The sequence below is a fragment of the Rhinolophus ferrumequinum genome, chromosome 12 (assembly GCF_004115265.2).
Source record: "Rhinolophus ferrumequinum isolate MPI-CBG mRhiFer1 chromosome 12, mRhiFer1_v1.p, whole genome shotgun sequence".
NCBI classification, from domain to species: Eukaryota; Metazoa; Chordata; class Mammalia; order Chiroptera; family Rhinolophidae; genus Rhinolophus; species Rhinolophus ferrumequinum.
Genome location: NC_046295.1, coordinates 68,808,672 through 68,826,659, shown reverse-complemented (window position 1 = coordinate 68,826,659; position 17,988 = coordinate 68,808,672). Strand labels below are relative to the sequence as shown.

General features: G+C 43.0%; 1 long non-coding RNA gene across 1 annotated transcript in view; it reads left to right on the top strand.

The window, feature by feature from the left end:
* Positions 1-2,268: 2,268 nt before the first annotated feature.
* LOC117032254 (uncharacterized) overlaps positions 2,269-17,988 on the top strand; it is a 94,511-nt gene continuing 78,791 nt past the window's right edge. Inside the window, exons 1-2 of the long non-coding RNA XR_004424708.1 lie at positions 2,269-2,400; positions 6,064-6,223. This is a non-coding gene — a long non-coding RNA (uncharacterized LOC117032254). The remainder of the gene's footprint in view (positions 2,401-6,063; positions 6,224-17,988) is intronic.

The following is a 17,988-nucleotide window of genomic DNA, read 5'->3' as shown; positions in this document are numbered from 1 at the left end:
CTTGATAAATTCCGCTCCCTGCTCCTAGCTTTTCCCTCTACGACTGTCCTGAGTAACTAAAATCTCCTGCCTCCTTCGAGATTACAAGGCAATGACCCACTCCTTCCAGCACTGGAGCTTCTTCTGTCCCTACTTAGCATCCCAACTTCTCAGAACCTCCCCTCAAAGGACTTGGAGGGCATGAGAATAGCCAGCCAATGAAGGACGTCTATGGGCCATGGAGCTAAGATCTCAGCACCAAGACAGGCCAGCGGAGGCTGGAAAGGCAGATGTATGCCACCCAGAATGCTCAGGCTCTTCCTGGGGCACAGCCGGGGCCAGAAGACAGTGAATGCACATGGCCTTACATGCCAAGGCAAAGGGCAAATCAGAGATGAGGGCCAGCAAGAGATATCAGTGGAGCGGGCTGTGTAAGGCCGTTCCCAGAGCATTCTTGTGGGTATCGTATCACTGCCATGAGGTGAGCCTCGACGGTCCCTGGGCCCTGTTCCCACAGGTGTGCTTCTCTTACACTTAAGGTCTCAGTCCTCTGAGAGTGGGGTGTGATGGAACCTGGTGGACATGGAGACTCTCCCAAGTTGGAAGGCTAACGTGTCTATGAGGAGAAAAGCCGTGCTGGGCCTCTAAGGGCCAGACAGACCCTGGATTTGAATGTCAACTGTCCGTACAAGCTCTGTGACCTTAAGGAGTTCAATTCCTGAGCCTTGTTTTTCTCAACTCTAAACTGGGTTTTAGTGATGATTAAGTAAGATAGTGTATTTATAGTGCTCAATATGATGCTTGACACATACCATGTTTCCCCGAAAATAAGACCAGGTCTTATTTAATTTTTGCTCTAAAAGATGCATTAGGGTGTATTTTCAGGGGACGTCTTATTTTTTCACGTACAACAATCTACATTTATTCAAATACAGTCATGTCATCTTCTTTTGGAACTTTGTCATAATGTACTAAATGCATCTGTCTGGTTGACGATCTTAACTGGGGCTTATTTTTGGGGTAGGTCTTATTTTCAGGGAAACACGGTAGTTAATGATAAAAGTCGAAGCTAAGAGTAGCAGCATTTATTCCTACATGTAGCAAAACAGGTAAGAATAATAACAAAATCCACTGGGGTGGAATGCATTTTTCTTGGCGTAGATTATAAATAAGGAATTGCAAAGTATGGCCTATGGGAGAAATCCAGCTCACCACCTGTTTTGGTAGAAACTGGGAACTAAGAATGTTTTTTATACTTTTTAGTGGTTGGGGGGAAAAGAACAAACGAAGAATACCATTTCATGATCTGTGAAAAGTATTTAAAATTCAGATTTCAGGGCCCATAAATCAAATTGTATTGGAACACACCTGTCCATTCATTCACATTTTGTCAGTGGTTGCTGTTGTGCTGCAAAGGCTAAGTTGAAAAGTTACAACCAAGACAGTATAGCCCTCAAAGCCTGATATATTTAGCACTGGGTCCTTCACAGAGACAGTTTGCTGGCCCCTGGATTAGATCCTCCTATCTTGCCTCTTGCCTTCTCTCTCTTTCGCCTGGGCTCCTGGCTGTACAGCCTGTGCACACGGGAGTTTTGCAAGCTCTGGATGTACTGTAATCCCAGGTACGATGTCTGCATCCTCTTTCAGGCGTGGTGATAATTCTCCATGTGCATGTGGGCTGATAGATGACGGTCTTCAACTCTCTGCAGGGAGTTGAAATAACTGTTTTCCCCGGAGTGTGTCATCCCCCTCCCCTGTGCAAACGCACGTGCTCTTTGCAAAGTCCTAACAATTCAAGTCATAATGGAAGGGAACCTCACCCATTTTATTGCCATAGTTACCGAGATGGGAAGTTTAGATGCTGTATTAGCAATAAGTGCATGGTAATAATAGAAGTAAGGGAGGAGGGGACAAAAGGGATTCTGGCTCCAGTTTCTCCTTACAGCATCCTTCAGGGCAAATATACCAGAGAGAGTTTGCTTTAAATTGCAAAGTTGGCGGTTTTCTTTAAAAAAAAAAAAAAAAAAATCCAAATAATTGCTTTAAAATCTCCTGTCTTCCCCTGACTGGTTAACCCTCACGTAGCTCACCTCATCCTGAAACAATGAAAAGGAGGTGAAAAGAAAAAATAAGTGGTCAGGGTTACCATGGAAACCAGAGGGGAAGGCAAGGGAAAGTCAATTTAAGGTTTAAAATGCATATGAAGCAGATGTGTGTGTGCGGACATATTTGCATATAGATATCCATCTCCCCTCTTCTCTGCTGTACACAGTGTGTTCTTCCTGCCAGGCCCCCTTCAGGACACTCTGCCTCCAGGGAGCTGTCCTGACAATTTCAAGCCCCAGTAATCACTGTCTTCTGAAACTCCACTGCAACTGCTGTCTGAACGCAGGAATCGACCTCTAAATATACACTGCCCCGGTAAGGAATCATAAGAAACTTGGAGGTACTCCATGTTGTGTGTGTGTGTGTGTGTGTGTGTGTGTATATATATATATATATATATATATGTATATATATTTCATTAATATTAGACTAAATTATTTAAATTGCACAACCTAGGTCAAAACGTCCCTACCTGTATGCCAGGAGCAGTTGCTAATTATTATTGTTGCTGATTGTCATTATTATCTTTAAATGCCTAATGTACAACTTTCCCCTGTTGATTTTAAGGGGAATCTTTCACGTATGAGAAAGGTGCAAAAGGCAAGATGTTGGAAGCTGGGATGGAAGAAACCCCGGCGTATGAAAAATGGGTGCAGTACCCAGGAACTCACAAAAGACACTCAGAAGCTGTGTTTCACTGAGTTCACTTCTCAGAAATGAGGCCTGAGACAGCACATGTTCTGTGGGACTCCAGAGAGCAGATGAAGGGGCAAAAAATGAAAATTATGGACCAGAGTTTGTGTTTTATAAAGAATGATTTACGGAGCTTTAAAGCTGTTCAGCATTAGAAAAGGGCGTCGTATAAGGTAATGAGTCTCCCAGCACAGGAAGCATTCAAGTAGACATGGAAGTACCATTTACATCAGAACATTAGGCAATAAAAAGTATAGTGCATATTCCATAAATTATAAAAAGGAAACTAGATTTTGACGTGGTGGCAAGAAGTGATGAGAAATATATAGAACTGAGTGGAAGAAGCTAAAAAGTAGCTCATACACTGAGCACAGAGAACTGTGTTTTGTGTTAACAATATTGTTACAGGAATGAGGAGTCATGGAAGGGTTTGATATGGAAAGTGACGTGATCATTAATATGCTTTTTGAAGTCCCCTCTATCGGCTGTGAGCAGCAGGGATGTGGGGACAAGCCCTGAGAATATTACGTCGCAGTTACAATAGCCCAGGTGGTGGAGGCCTGGATCAAGGCAGGGGCAGCAGGGATGACGAAGAGCAGGAATATCAGGGACATGTGTCAAAGCAGAAGAGACAGGTTGTATCAACCAGTCCTTCTGAGTTGGCTCCACTCACTGTCTGCCACCCCCATGTTTGCCCTCATGGAAAACAGACCCACTTTCTTTGTTTGCAAGAACAGGCTCGGACTGTCAGCTGGGTAGCGAAGGTTGCAGTCACCTTGAGTGGATTCCCCACGCAGCTCAGTGAGAAGCAGATCCTTTCCTCCGCTGCTCTGTCAGCTCCACTTTGCATCAGAACTGCTTTGCATGTCACCGAGTTATTAAAGTTGTGGATGGCAATGCTGTGTCAGGCAATGTTGTGCTGAAACTGGGTCAGCAAGGACTGTGTCTCCAGTAAGTCATGGGCTCCTCGTGTCCCCACATGCCAGCCCTGGTTGCAATGACTCCTTGGCCACCTTTCCCCAGCCAGCTTTCCGAGGAGGACATAATAACCCCATAGCTTGGCTCTTCTATTCAGCAGCTCCAGTGGTAAATAATTCCCAACAGGACGACGGAAAGGGGCCCCAATGTTTTCTCGATCATTGTGCTCAAAGGAACGGCAAGGTCTTGCTTTTTCCAATCTCTTTTGAATCACTCCTTTTCATGATAGAACAGCCATAAGAAGTGAAGAATCAGCTGTTCTGAAACCCCAGCAGGCAGGTATCCCCTCTGCCATTCCAGGCAGCCCAGGGACAAAAGGGGAACAAAGAGGCATAAACAAACAGAAAGGTGGTCCAGGAAAGTGGGCGCATTTCAGGAAGAGACACATAAAACTCCACCATGGAAGGAATAGTCAGTCACAGAGCAAGGGAGACACAGGGATGCAATTTGGGGTCAGAAGAAGGAAGAAATTCCTAGAGGGCCTATTCAAAGACAGAGAGGGTTAGTAGCTACTTCAAGTAAATTCTTTTTTTTTCTTCAATTCAATCCATTGAATATTTATCAAGCATTGTGTAGCAGTTGTGGGATGAACAAAACAGACAAAATAAGATTCCTATCCTCATGGAGTTTATATTCTGGCAGGGGAGACAAAGACAATAAATGAGAAATACAGTACATAATTAAATAATATAAATCATATAGTATGCTAGAAGGTAATGAGCTATGGAAAAAATATACATAGAGAGAGAGAGAGAGTGACAGAGAGAGACGGGGACAGATCAGGGGCAGGGGAGAGGAATGCCAGGGAATAGGATTGTAATCTTTAAAGGGGTGGCTAGGATAGGCCTCATCGAGAAGGTCATACTTAAACAAAAGAGTGAAGAAGGCCAGGGAGTTAACCACGTGGGCTATCTGGGGGAAGCATGTTCCATGCAAGAGGAAGAAACATTCCAGAGGACCTAAAATGGGAGTCGTGTGTCTGGCAGATCAGCTCCAAAACACAGCAAGAAGGACACTGAGGCCGGAGCCACGCGAGCGACAGGAACAGTGGGAAACGAAGTCAGGGAGGTACTGGAGGCAAGATCAGAGAGAACCTTATAGGTCCACGTAAGGGCTTTTATCTGTTACTGAGTGACATGGAAAGCCATTGCCTGAGAAGATCGTGAGCTCCTAGCAGAAGGCAGAACATCATCTAGAAGGAATGTTCTAGAATAACGTTTCTCCACCATGGATGACTTTGCCTCCAAGGGGACATTTGGCAATGTCTGAGGTCATTTGTGGTTGTCACAACTGAGGTAGGTATGCAACTAGCCTCTGGTGATAGACTCTACAGTGCATGGGACACCCCAGCCAGCAAAGAATTATCCTGTACAAATTCCAGTAGTGCCAACGTCGAGAGATCCCGCTCGAGAAGGAAGGCAAGATTCAGTTGGCTGGCCGTCTACATGTCCTTTGAGTAAGATGCATGGCCACTCTTAGTAGAACCTAGCAGAAGTAGCTTATTCATTAGATACTGTAGAAATAGTACCTAGGATCTGTGACACCTTGAGAGGGCTACTTTATACAAATTTTATTTTTTCTATTATAAGAAAAATATAATTGATCTTGGATAATATTCATTGTTATGCCAATACAGTCATAAGACATACTTTTTTTTAATTAAAGTTTATTGGGGTGACAATTGTTAGTAAAGTTACATAGATTTCAGGTGTAGAATTCTGTATTACATCATCTATAAATCCCATTGTGTGTTCACCACCCAGAGTCAGTTCTCCTTCCATCACCATATATTTGATCCCCTTTACCCTCATCTCCCACCCTCCATCCCCCTTACTCTCTGGTAACCACTGAACTATTGTCTGTGTCTATAAGGTTTTGTGTCTAATTTGTCTTGTTCTTCTGTTGTTTTTGGTTTATTACCACATATCAGTGAAATCATATGGTTCTCTGCTTTTTCTGTCTGACTAATTTCGCTTAGCATTATATCCTCAAGATCCATCCATGTTGACACAAATGGTCCTATTTCATCTTTTCTTACCGCCAAATGGTATTCCATTGTGTATATATACCACAACTTCTTTATCCATTCATCTATCGAAGGACATTTTGGTTGTTTCCATGTCTTGGCCACCGTAAACAAAGCTGCAATGAACATTGGAGCACACATGTCTTTATGGATAAATGTTTGCAGATTTTTTGGGTAGATACCCAGGAGAGGGATTGTTGGGTCATATGGTAATTCTATTCATAATTTTTTGAGGAACCTCCACACTGCCAACATACTTTTTATTTTATGTTATAATGAAGGAAGGAACCTGTGAAGGCAAAGCTGCCTAGAGCCCCAGAAGCCATGTTGGCCTCCTCTGCATTGGACCTGAGACATCTCTGCCGTCTTGAGTCTTCCACCCACCCGCTATGTTCCTAGGCCTAAAGAATTCAGTTGTGTCCTGCTGTCTTACCTGCCCCGGTGAGTAGAGTTATAAACAATTCACTACCAAGTTCCGGCATATGACAGTCATTTTCATGGAATTACAGAAGAACACTGTCTGAGCTGTTATAGAAGCTTCCTTTAGAGCTCCTTGCTCCTTACCTGGTCCCGCCTCCCTCATTTTACAAGATAAGGAAATTGAAGTCCAGACAAGGGAGATGAATTGACAAGAGTCGCATCGCTAATTTGTACCAGAGTCAGAACTTGGAGGATTGTCTTAGACTTCACAGGGCCAGTTGCTATTTTTGAGTCTCACACTTGATTTATACTAATTCCTCAGAATGAAGTTTATGTTATTCACTGGGCGGGGGAGGGGGATGTGTGACAAAAAGGAAACCCTTAATGCCATTCTTTGTCATTTCTTAGCCCTTTTCGGTTTTCAAAGCTCTTTAATAGATGATTTCACTTGATCTTTGCCATGACTCCGTGAGAAGGGGTTTGAGAGAAAACACCCTTTGTCTTGCCTATTTCTGAGAAACAGAAACTGAGACTCCGGGGGTCCCCTGACTTGTCCTGGACCACATAGCTAATAAGTACTCCTCAGAGACTTGAAGTTCAAGCCCTGGACTTCTCTTTCAGGACTGTCTTCCTACTAGAATAAAACAGACTGTTTTTTATTATTCTTGGTATGTCACAGGGAGCCTACCTATATCACACTTTGTGTTCAGTAAATGCTTATTAAATGAATAGTTGAACCGTTCTGTTCCATAGATTAAACCATGCTCCCAGAAATACGACAACTCCCCTCGTAAGCACCTGATACATCATTGTCAGAAAGATGTTGGTTTTATTCACAAAAGTGTCAACACAGAATGGGGGAAGGGAAGACATTATAATTTTAGTTTGCTTTTGTTTTGGGAAAAAAAAAAAAAACCATCCCAGTATATTTTAGTTTTTTCTCTCTGGCATTTTCATAAGTATGAGAAAATAAGTGCAAGTGTAAGAATATAAAATGAAAGATGATGAGGTGTCAAAACTCCACATTGTCTGGGAGTTACGACTTGACAGAGCCAAATCAACCAGATTACTCTAATAAGTTGCTTGTCTTCCTGCCCTGAATTGCTCTTATCTTCTAGTCTGGGGCTATTTAGCCCTATACCCATGTTCCAACCTACTGCCCCCTTGGGGACAAACCCTGGGTCTGGCCTGCAGGAATGTGAAAGGTCCAAATCAGCACCTTAGGACCTCAGCAGCAAGTCAGTCAGCCTGTCGGGCCCAGTCTGACCCAGTCCTACACGCTGGAGGTAAAGCCTGGATGGCCCGTGCATATATGGCTGCCTTATGACCTAATTATAGAAACTGGGTTTTGTCTTGACTCATTCATTCATCACAAACTTATAGTGAACACCTACCGTCTATCTTCATCCATTCTTCCAGCTATTAGTAATTTATGTAGAGAGCTCCTACCCTTTGTTAGGCATTGTATTTGCTACTCAGAAACCAAGAAAAAAAGACGTAATCCAGTTCTCTAGAAGCTCACAGTCTGGAGCAATGTGTAAGTAGTATACCTGTAAGTAACTTGACAGCTACAAAATAAGATGGTTAGACCTACAAACAGCATAGACAGCATCCTCTGAGGAGAGGCAGTGGGGAATGACTAGCTCTGTTTCGAGCAATGGGACGATCGGAGAAGGCTTTGCAAAAGATGCAGAAGACAAAAGAGTCACGGAAGACACTTCAGGATTAAGAGAAAAGGCCATCCAGGTCATGGGAACAGTAAGAGCAAAGTCAGATATGCATGAGGTGCCGTGTTACCTCTGAGAAAGGTAGAAGTATCCCAATGACGTTAAATCCTAGTACTGAATGTGTATGATGACACAGGCAGTGGGTTAAGGATTTTGCACACATGGTCTTATTGAATCATCCCTTCAATTCTGAGATTTACCTGTGTCATAGATGAAGACATGCTTGCCATTGTGAGGAAGTGGGTGACCTTAGATTGCATAGCTAGTAAGAGGAGCCAGTAATTGTCATTGATCGGTCGAACTCTGGAGATCCATTCTTAGACCCTACCCTGTGGCATTTCCCCATTTTATTGATGGGGAGAGTGAGGCATAGGGAAGTGAATTCCTTTATTCAGGAGGATCACGTGGCTGTGCCAAGTTGAATCTGATACTAGGTCCAGGTCCCTGGTCTTTCCACTACCTAAACCATCATTCTGTGCATGGATTTATGTAAGAGATTTCAATGTAGAGACAGCAGCATTTCCCCTCCCCCTGCCACAAGTTAGTGACAAGAATCCAGCTATTCAACCCCAAACTGAGCATCGCCCTTATAGAGCAAAACAGATATATCAGTGTAAATTGCCCCTGGGTCCTTTGCATCATGAAAGGGAAAATACCATGTACCCAGCTAGAAGAATTTCAGAGGGAAATGAAAGGGAAAGAAAATAATGGGCTGATATAAGAAAGATTCGGAGGTCCTTTGGGGTAAAAATGGGGAAAATACAAACAATAAATTTCAGGTTGCAGCAGTGGAAGCAGCTAGAAGTTGGGGAAAGGGAAGGCAGGAGCAAGGGATGTGTAAGATGAAAGAAATAGGACAGTGAAGGCCGCTGTTGTGTAGAGAAGCAAACAGAACACACATCAGTAAAAATGGCTTTGTCTGAAATCCACAGAGGAGAAATGGGGAGGGGGTATTGTGAGAAATTAATGGAGGAAAAAGCAGAGTTGAGACTAAGAGCCGCAGTGGTGATAGAGCACATATCCCAGTGGAAGGAGAAATGCATGACTGAGGAAGTCACAGCCTGACACAATCGCGAAACGCTAAGAGGCTTAGAAAGGAAGACTTGGAGTTTGAAAATAGAACCCCACAGATACAGAGAAATCACAACTGCGAGTAGGGGACATAAAATACAAGCAGGAAACAAAGCGTGTGGTCTCTGAGTGAAGAACAAGTGGGGAAAATCTGAGCATAAGAAAAAAGGCAACTTGGTTTGAAAAAACATAAATGATTTATGAAAGGAGCAAGGGTTGGGAGCTAACATTTATTGATCATCTGTAATGTGCCCAGTATTTTACATATGGCCTATTATTTAATTATCCTAACAGCCCTACGTTGTCAGCACATTTAGCCATATATTCCAGATTCGGTAGAAACTGTGTCTTGACTAAGGTCACGCCTCTTGTAGTGCTAGAGCTAGGACTGGGACTGAAGTGTGCCTGTGCCCACAGATACGCCTTTCCCCATGTTTCAACCTGTCTCCATCAGGATTGGTAGCTCATGCACCAGTCACTGCACAAGAGCAGCATAAGTTTGGAAATCCTATTTACCGTACTCTTTTTTGTTAAACTACAACCAATGGAAATGTTAAACTATAGTAAGTCATTTGCATAGTCCCTGAAACACAGAGGTCACTTTGTAAATGTTGGTTTCCATGATTTTACTTAGCCAGATATTGGACCCAGAAAATTGATGTGACTTACGTATGAGCACGAAAAAGTATTTTAAAAGGTCGAGGGGAACAAAATGCTATAATTTCTGACATTTTGGCTACAAAGAGCTAATCTGAAGCATCTCTTCCCAGTTGGATGTTTAGTGACATTGGGCTGGTATCTTGAAATTAACCTTGGTAGAAATATTCATACCATCGAAATCAGCAAACAGTATCAAGCCTTCCCTACTTCCCTCCTGGTCCCTGGAGAGCTGGTTGTTAAACACTCACTAGTAAATAGATGAGTATTCCCTGTCTCCATGGGAAGATGTATGATCTCAGTTGTATAATAGAAAAAACAAAACAAACAAAAAAAAAAACCCGAAACAATGTTTTTTTAATGAATTTCCTTTCCCCAAAAAAGACACACACAAATATATTGGTAGAAACAAGATGATTTTCTTGAACAGTACAACAATTTATGTGGAAGATGATTTCAACTGTCTTAGGGAAAAGCATGGCATTGGGGAAGTGGCTAAGTATGAAACTACATGTTTAAAATTGGAATTGGACAACAGATATTTGGACACATATGTGAAAATTGTGAAGTGTAGTAGTGATATTTAAGAGAGTAGCTTCCAGAATAAATGCCTCGGGGTTTAAATTCTGGTTTTGCCACTTACTAGCCGTGGGATCTTGCGCCAGTTAATTAACTTCTCTGTTGCAATTTCATCTATAAAATGAGGATAATAACAGTGTTCCTCCCAGGAAGACAATAGGACTCTGTAAGCAATATAGGTCAAATAAGTGACACAATGCCTGGGACACAGAGATCACTCACAAAATGCTAGCTTCCAGGCATAGACAGAGCCAAAAATGGAGACTGGAAAACCGGTACCATGTACACATATATGCAAGTGAGAATAGAGATGGTAAGAGTTAGTGCAAACAGCGCTCCCCTCTCTGTTTAGTCCAGGGTAATAGTTGAAATTAATTCTTCAAATGCTGGACTATATATAATCTGATCACAACATATAGGAGATGCTTAAACTCCTCTTAGAGCAGAAGACTGAATATGAATTATGAAGGTCTCCGTTTCCTTCCTTTGAAATAAGGTGGATGGGAAGGGCTCTGTCAGTGCTTCTCAAATCTGTTCGATTCTCAGAATCACCCAGGAAGCTTTAAAAAAAAATAAATATATATATATATATATATATATATATATATATATATATATATATATACTTCCTGTCCTTAACTCATAAAAGTGTCACTAAATCCTTAAGGATCAGGGCCCATGCATCTCTTTCCCGAAGCACCTCTCCTCGGGAGATTTTGGTGATCATACAGACCTTTGAACTACATCTCAGCTCTGGATCTGTAAACCAAAGCTAAGTTTATTTCCTATCCAGCCGCAGACTCAGTCCCACCCCTGGATGTTTCTCTTGCACCAGCATGTGGGGCCACAGACAATCAAGGCTGAGCACTGTTTGGGGAGTCACTGCAGGGAAACTCATTCTAACGTTGGTCAGATCTGGTTCGCATGGAAACTCTGGCTTGTGCTGAAGCCACGTCTGTCTGTCCCTCCATCACATCCATCTGTCACCTTAGTTTTATCTCTCAGGGTCAAGCAGAGTCCGTGTAGAGTGCAGGGCAGCGCACAGCCGGGCTTCTTGGGAGCGCTTGGGAAATATCCAGGGGCACCTTACAGGCCAGAAGTACTATGGAGTTCAATATCGACGATGAGAGCTGCTCTGGTCGGAGAAGGCTTCCTAGAAGAAACGGGGCCTTAGCTGGACCTTGAAAGATAGAAGTATTTTTGAGGAACTGAAAATTGGGTATTTGGAAATGGTGAAGCTCCTTATTCTAGGAAGGGACAAGATCAGAAATGAGTTTTAGACATGTCACTCAGGATGTGGTGTGGTAGATGGATCAAAGGTTCTAGAGACAAGAAATCTCTCCTGCACGGGCTTTGCGTACAGGGAGAAGCCCATGGCACAGGCTCATGGGAGGATTTTAAAACCAGGAGAGGAAAGTGGGGGCCATTGAGTGGGATCTAGCATTTCTAGAGATCCTACTATCTGCCCTCACTTCACATCTCTATTATCGAACTCCACCCCCACCCTAATCTGAGAAAGTAAGGGTCCTTATCCTCACTTTACATGGGAACACATTGCAGATAAGGAAGGTTCTATGACTGTTTCAGGCCACCCATGCAAGAAATGATAAAAATCAGGATCCCCACCCAGGTTAGCCTATCTTTAAATCTCAAGAGCTTTGATTAAGCCCCAAACAAAGAAAGGAAGAGGAGGCAAAACAGTCATCTGCAGAGGAAGGAAAAAGAATATGTAGATTAATAAAAAAGATTTTAAAAAGAGGTTAAAAAGAAACAAGCAAACCAACCAACAGAAAAACAGATATATACACAGGAGAGCCTATCAGTACTTATTACAGTCTAAGCAGGTCTGTCCCACTGTCCTCTGGCTAATATATTCTAGGGTGGGGAGTTTAAAGGAACAAGGAGAGAATGACTTGTCAGCTCTTAGGAAGTGAATGATGGCCTGGGAATTGCAGATAACCCCACTCTCCTCTTTCGAACCCTCTAAGAGACAAAGAATCCTGTTTTTTCGTTTTTGTTTTTTCTTTTTTTTTTTTCCATTTCAAGCAAGACTTTTTTTTCCCCTTTCATTAGCAATGGCCTAGTTTGTGTCTCTTTTCCCTCTGGTGTTTGACCAAATGCTACTGGAAACATGATGAGATTGAGCCTTTGCTAGAGGATAAAAAGGAATAAAAAACAAAGCCTTGTGTTTCAGGCATTTACATTCAGAAAGGGCTCCCCTTGTCTCTTCCACTTGGGGCCTTTGCTCAAATTAAATTACCTTCTGCCTGTTGTCACCACGGTTCTCTGTATATCTAGGACTTGTGTTATGGAGATGAATAAGGAGCCCATGTGGTTGGGTCAGACCACAAGAAACATCACTGTTTGATACCTTCTCTCAAAAAGAATAGATTGTTTTCATGATTTATGGGACAGAACTCAAAGGGGCAAAGGTTTCTAAGTTCTCCTGATCTTTGAGTTCCTTCTGAAACAAGACCAGGGATCTCTTCGACGTCCATCAAAGCAATTGAGGATGCAGCCTCCGTGTTCTACTTTTTGGTCTTAGGCTCCATTCATTCTTTCTTTCATCCATCCTGTGAGTGACAAGAATTAAAGCTTGTTTGTGGGCTGTGTCTGGCTCCCACTCTCACAGCCATGCCTGTACACTGAGCTCCATAGAGATAGAGCCAGAGCAAGTGCGAGTCGGATGATTCTGTGCTCGCTGAGGACAAATAATTAAACATGGACAAAAGAGACCCTAAGAGGCCGAGAGGTGGAATGTCATCATACGCATTCTTTGTACAAACCTGCCGTGCGGAGCACAAGAAGAAGCACCCAGCTGATTCAGTCAACTTCTCAGACATTTCTCAGAAGTGCTCAGAGAAGGGGAAGACCATGTCTGCTAAAGACAGGAAAATCTGAAGGCATGGCAAAGGCGGATAAGGCCCGTTATGAAAGAGAAATGAAAACTACGTCCCTCCTAAAGGGGAAACGAAAAAGAAGTTCAAGGATTCCAATGCACGGAAGAGGCCTCCTTCAGCCTTGTTCTTGTTTTGTTCGAAGTATTGCCCCCAAATCAAGGAAGAACATCCCGGCCATCCATTGGTGATGCTGCAAAGAGGCTGGGAGAGATGTGCAATGACACTGCTGCAGATGACACGCAGCCTTAGAGAAGAAGGCTGCTGAGCTGAAGGAACACTACGAAAAGGATATTGCTGCATACGGAGCTAGAGGAAAGCCTGATGCAGCAAAAAAGGGAATTGTCACGGCTGAAAAGAGCAAGAAAAAGAAGGAAGAGGAGGAAGAGGAGGAAGATGAAGAACAAGAAGATGATGATGATGAATACGTTAGTTCTACTGCGGTTTTTTTTTTTTTTTTGCTTGTCTATAAAACATTTAACCCCCTGTATAGAACTCACTCCTTTTAAAGAAAAAGCTTGAAATGTAAGGCTGTGTAAGATTTGTTTTTAAACTGTCCGGTGTATTTTTTTCTACAGTTAACACACTACAAAATGTGCCTTTAGATAGCCCTGTCCTGGTGGTGATTTCAGTGACCACTAACTTTGCCTGGTACAGTATGGGGGTTGTCGATTGGCATGGAAATTTAAAGCCAGTTCTTGCTGGTTCACAGCACAAATTAGTTATATATGGGGATGGTAGTTTTTTCCATCTTCAGTTGTCTCTGATGCAGCTTATACAAAATAATTGTTGTTCTGTTAACGGAATATTACTCTGTAATTGCAAAAAGAACTGCAGCTGTTTTGTTGACATTCTGAATGCTTCTAAGTAAATACAATTATTTTTATTAAAAAAAAAAACAATAACAACAAAAAAACAAACAAAAAAAAACCTCATGTCTGATTTTCCTGTAGTATAGAGCTTCATTATTTCCTGGTATCTTAAGATATTTCAAAGGTCTTTCTGGAGATAGGCCCCTGCTGCCTTTCCAGGATTTTCTCTTCGTTATGTCATTCATATATTTATTATTGAAAATAGTTATAATAGGTCTCACTTAAGGAGGCCTTACTAGGTGACAGTGTGCCAAATACCTTCTCTTCATAATATCCATTTATTTTATCCTGTTCTAATTCTCTGAGACCAGTGTCTACATGATGTTCATTTTGCCAGACAAGATGATAAAACTTAGGAACAGAGGAGTTAAGGAATCTGCCCCAGGCCACACAGCTTATATGTAATAGATCTAGCATTTACATCCGTCTGTTGCCAAACCCCATACTCTTAACCTCTAATCTTCACCCTCCTGTGTTTCATACTACAATGTAACTACAAGGTCACACGTGTGTTTCTCTCTCCACTAAGTAATTAACTCTGACATATTAAGAATAGTACTTTTTTTTTTCATTGTTTTCACCCCTAGCTAGAATAGAGCCATGGCAGGCACTCAGAAAATGTTTTCCAAGTTGTATTATATAATACCCTATCTCCTGCTGGTAGGTAAAGGCATGGCAAAAGCTAGAGTCTAGCTCCAGACTAGTTCAAATCACACTTCTGTGACCTCTAGTCACAGACCTCTAGTTACAATGATCTAGGGCTGAGTGGTTAGCTGCTCTGTGCTTTTGTTTCCTATTGTACAGTGGGGTTTGAGTGAGGAGTGAGCGAATTCACATCCAGCACTTGGAAGAGTGCCGGGTGTAGAGAAAGCTCTCCACGACTGTAAGCCCTACAGTTTCTCACCAACGCACTGGGGTGCAGTGCAATGTGTTTACGTGACACTCACAGCACTTTCAGGAAGGTCCCCAACACACTGTGCTCCCCCGTCCACTCTGCTAGACCTTGGCCCTCCTGAGCACGGAGGTCATGCTTTGTTAAGCGTTTTACACCACCCCGCTTCCGGGCCTGGTACATACGAGTACGTAGTGTGAGCTCAGCCAAGGTTTTTAAATGAGTGGGCACGGCCTTCTGGAATTCTGTCTGTTCTGCCATCCAGGCTGCTGGGTGGGAGCCAGAAAGGCTAGCAGATGGGGATTCTCAGTGGCCTCCTCCAGTTTCCAGGCCTGTAAGAGCAACATTCTACTGCTTCCTGACGGCCCATCCAACATTTGCTCAGCAGCTAGTTCCTGAAGCTGACCACATGTCAGACTGTGAAGGAAACACGTGCCAGGCGCTATGCTGAGTGTCTTACAAGCATCACCCCATTTCATGTAAACACATTGCATGACACCCCAGTGTGCTGGTGAGAAACTGTACTGCATCTGAACAATACAGGTCAACTACACAACTCGTGGCAGTCACCGAGGAGGGAACCTCGGTATGTATTCATTTACCATTTCCTACCTCCCAGAGAGCTCAATCGGTGCCTTGGACAGGGTCTAACAGCCAAGCTAGAAAAAGAAAAAGCCTCTGCAGGAGGTTTCTCCCAGAATGGCGTCCCTTCCCCAGACAAAGGCTCTCGGCTCCAGGCTGGCCAGGAGCTCCTCATGAGGGAAGGGTAGGGTCTGGCTCGAACTGCCCTTCTGGACAAGCCTTTATTTCCCATCCAAACACCTGTAAAGCAATGACTCTCTACAATTCTTCCATATCATCCATGAAAATGATGGACCAACTCTCGTAGGGAGGTTGATTTGGGTTCCATTTAAATATTTCTATCTATAGATCTGTCAACAGAGCTGTTGAATAATGAAATGAAACACTTGGGAGAGTAATCAGCCCTATCACTGGAGTTTTGAGCATTTCTGAGCAATTATGTGTAAAATATATTTGAGGACACAGTTTGGGAGCCCAGCCTTTGGAATCAGACACACAGGGGTTCCAGGCTTCCATCTTACTAGCTGAAATGTACTAGTTCAATGATTTGTTAGAATTAGTTCAACCTCTGTGAGCCTCAGTTTCCTCCTCTGCTCAATGGTGATGAGAAGGACACCCACTTCCCAGGGTTGTTGGGAACGTTAGATGGGGTGACATGTGTAAAAAACTCAGCATAGCACCTGACACCTGGTAACTGCTCAAAGACTGCTTTGTTTAGTAGAAATGGATTGTTTTTCCCCATTAGGGTGGGTTTTATTCTTATTATTTTATTGTAGTGGAAGGAATTCTTACATTGGATAGAATGTTAAGCAAAAGCTTCTAAAATGATCACACATATATGCAAAAAAAAAAAAAAAAAGACCATAACAGCTAAACCCTTAACAAGAAACTCCAACTATAAAACAGGTTCACATAGAACCACTTCAGTTAATCCCTCCTTTGTTTCTCCACCCCTTTTCCCCCATCTGTGCCCTTTTCTATTAGTGCCAGTAGTAGTAGTTTTCATAGCATTTCACTACTGCTACTACCACTTACAGTCCAGTGGGTCTTATTTATACACAGTCAGCAGCATGCAGTGTGGGAACAGGCAGATCTGGCTTAACTCCAGGCCGTCCACCCACGGATCTTGTGACACTGCATACCAGGTGGCTGGCTGAGCAACACGAGGCAGCCCAGGCCTGACCGCCGATCTCATGTCCCCGTCAGACAGAGTGCTTGGCGAGATCTTGCTTTTCTGGTGCTTCATGTTCTATCTCTGCTGCTCAACTGGCCTCTCCATGAGGACAGCGGGCAGTCATCTCTTCTCTTTGTACCTTTTTGGCATCTGGTATAAAACTTGGCATTCAATGAATGCCCTCTGTTTGCTGTCTTTGGAGCTGCTCATTTGTAGGTGATGCTTTCTATTTAACTGGAGTGTCTTCTCCAGGGAAGTAAAACTGCCCTGTCATGAATTTTGGACACTTTCGCATAACAACAGGAGAAGGAGAAATTGCATAACCCTGTTATGTAACTGACAAGAATTTTGCAGCCAGTGACACATGCCCTTACGGTGATTCTCCATCCCTGGTGTCGTTACATTCCACAATGGCTCCCTGTTTCTTGAAAGGGAGGGTGGGATCACCTCAATTCCCGGAAAGTTGTCAAAGCAAAACAAGTCACAAGTCACATAACTTTCAGCCTGAGTTATAACTCCCAGCCTCACACAGCAAGTTCATAGCAACCTGAGGATAAGAACTCAGGCCTCAAAAGTGTGCGTATACACACACACACACACACACACACACACGCACACAGATAGTATTTTGAGGGATTGCTAAATGCCTTGCACTTTGCTTGTATTAAGTCATTCAATATATTATCTTCAACAGAAGGATGAGCCAACTGAAACACAGTCTTGATAAATGACTTTGCTAGGGTCAACTGATGCCAATTGACTATTGGCATTGACACGATTCACTATTTTTACTATATTGTCTTTTTCCACCACTCTGTGCTGTAGCCATGTTCTTCCACCCACCGTTTCCCAGACTCACCCTTCACATTCATGCGGCTCCTTCGTCTGAGAATCCCCCTTCGTCATCCTTCACCGAGTCCACCAGCAGAGCTATTTTTCTAACATTCCCAGCTCAAATAGCATCTCCCCCATAAAGTCTTCCCTGACTGCTTCTTGGCAGAACAACCCCCTCCCACGTTGCGTACATTATGTGTGTGTGTTAATTATTTGTTGACACACATCCCTCGCCAAATTGAATCTGGGAGCGTGTCTTTGATATTTATGTCTGCAACCTCGTGTGTCTTGCAGTGTGCTAACAACTGAGTAACTTCTCCGTATATATTAGATGAAAGGATGAGTAAAATGATGAAAGTGTCCAAGGAGAGAAAGGACAGTGAGAGCTTCACCTCAACTAATTAAACTGCCAGAGCATCTGAGAAATAGGTATGAGTGTCCTCATCTTCTAGCTGAGGCAAATGAGACAGATACGGTAAAACTTAGCATCAGGACACAAAT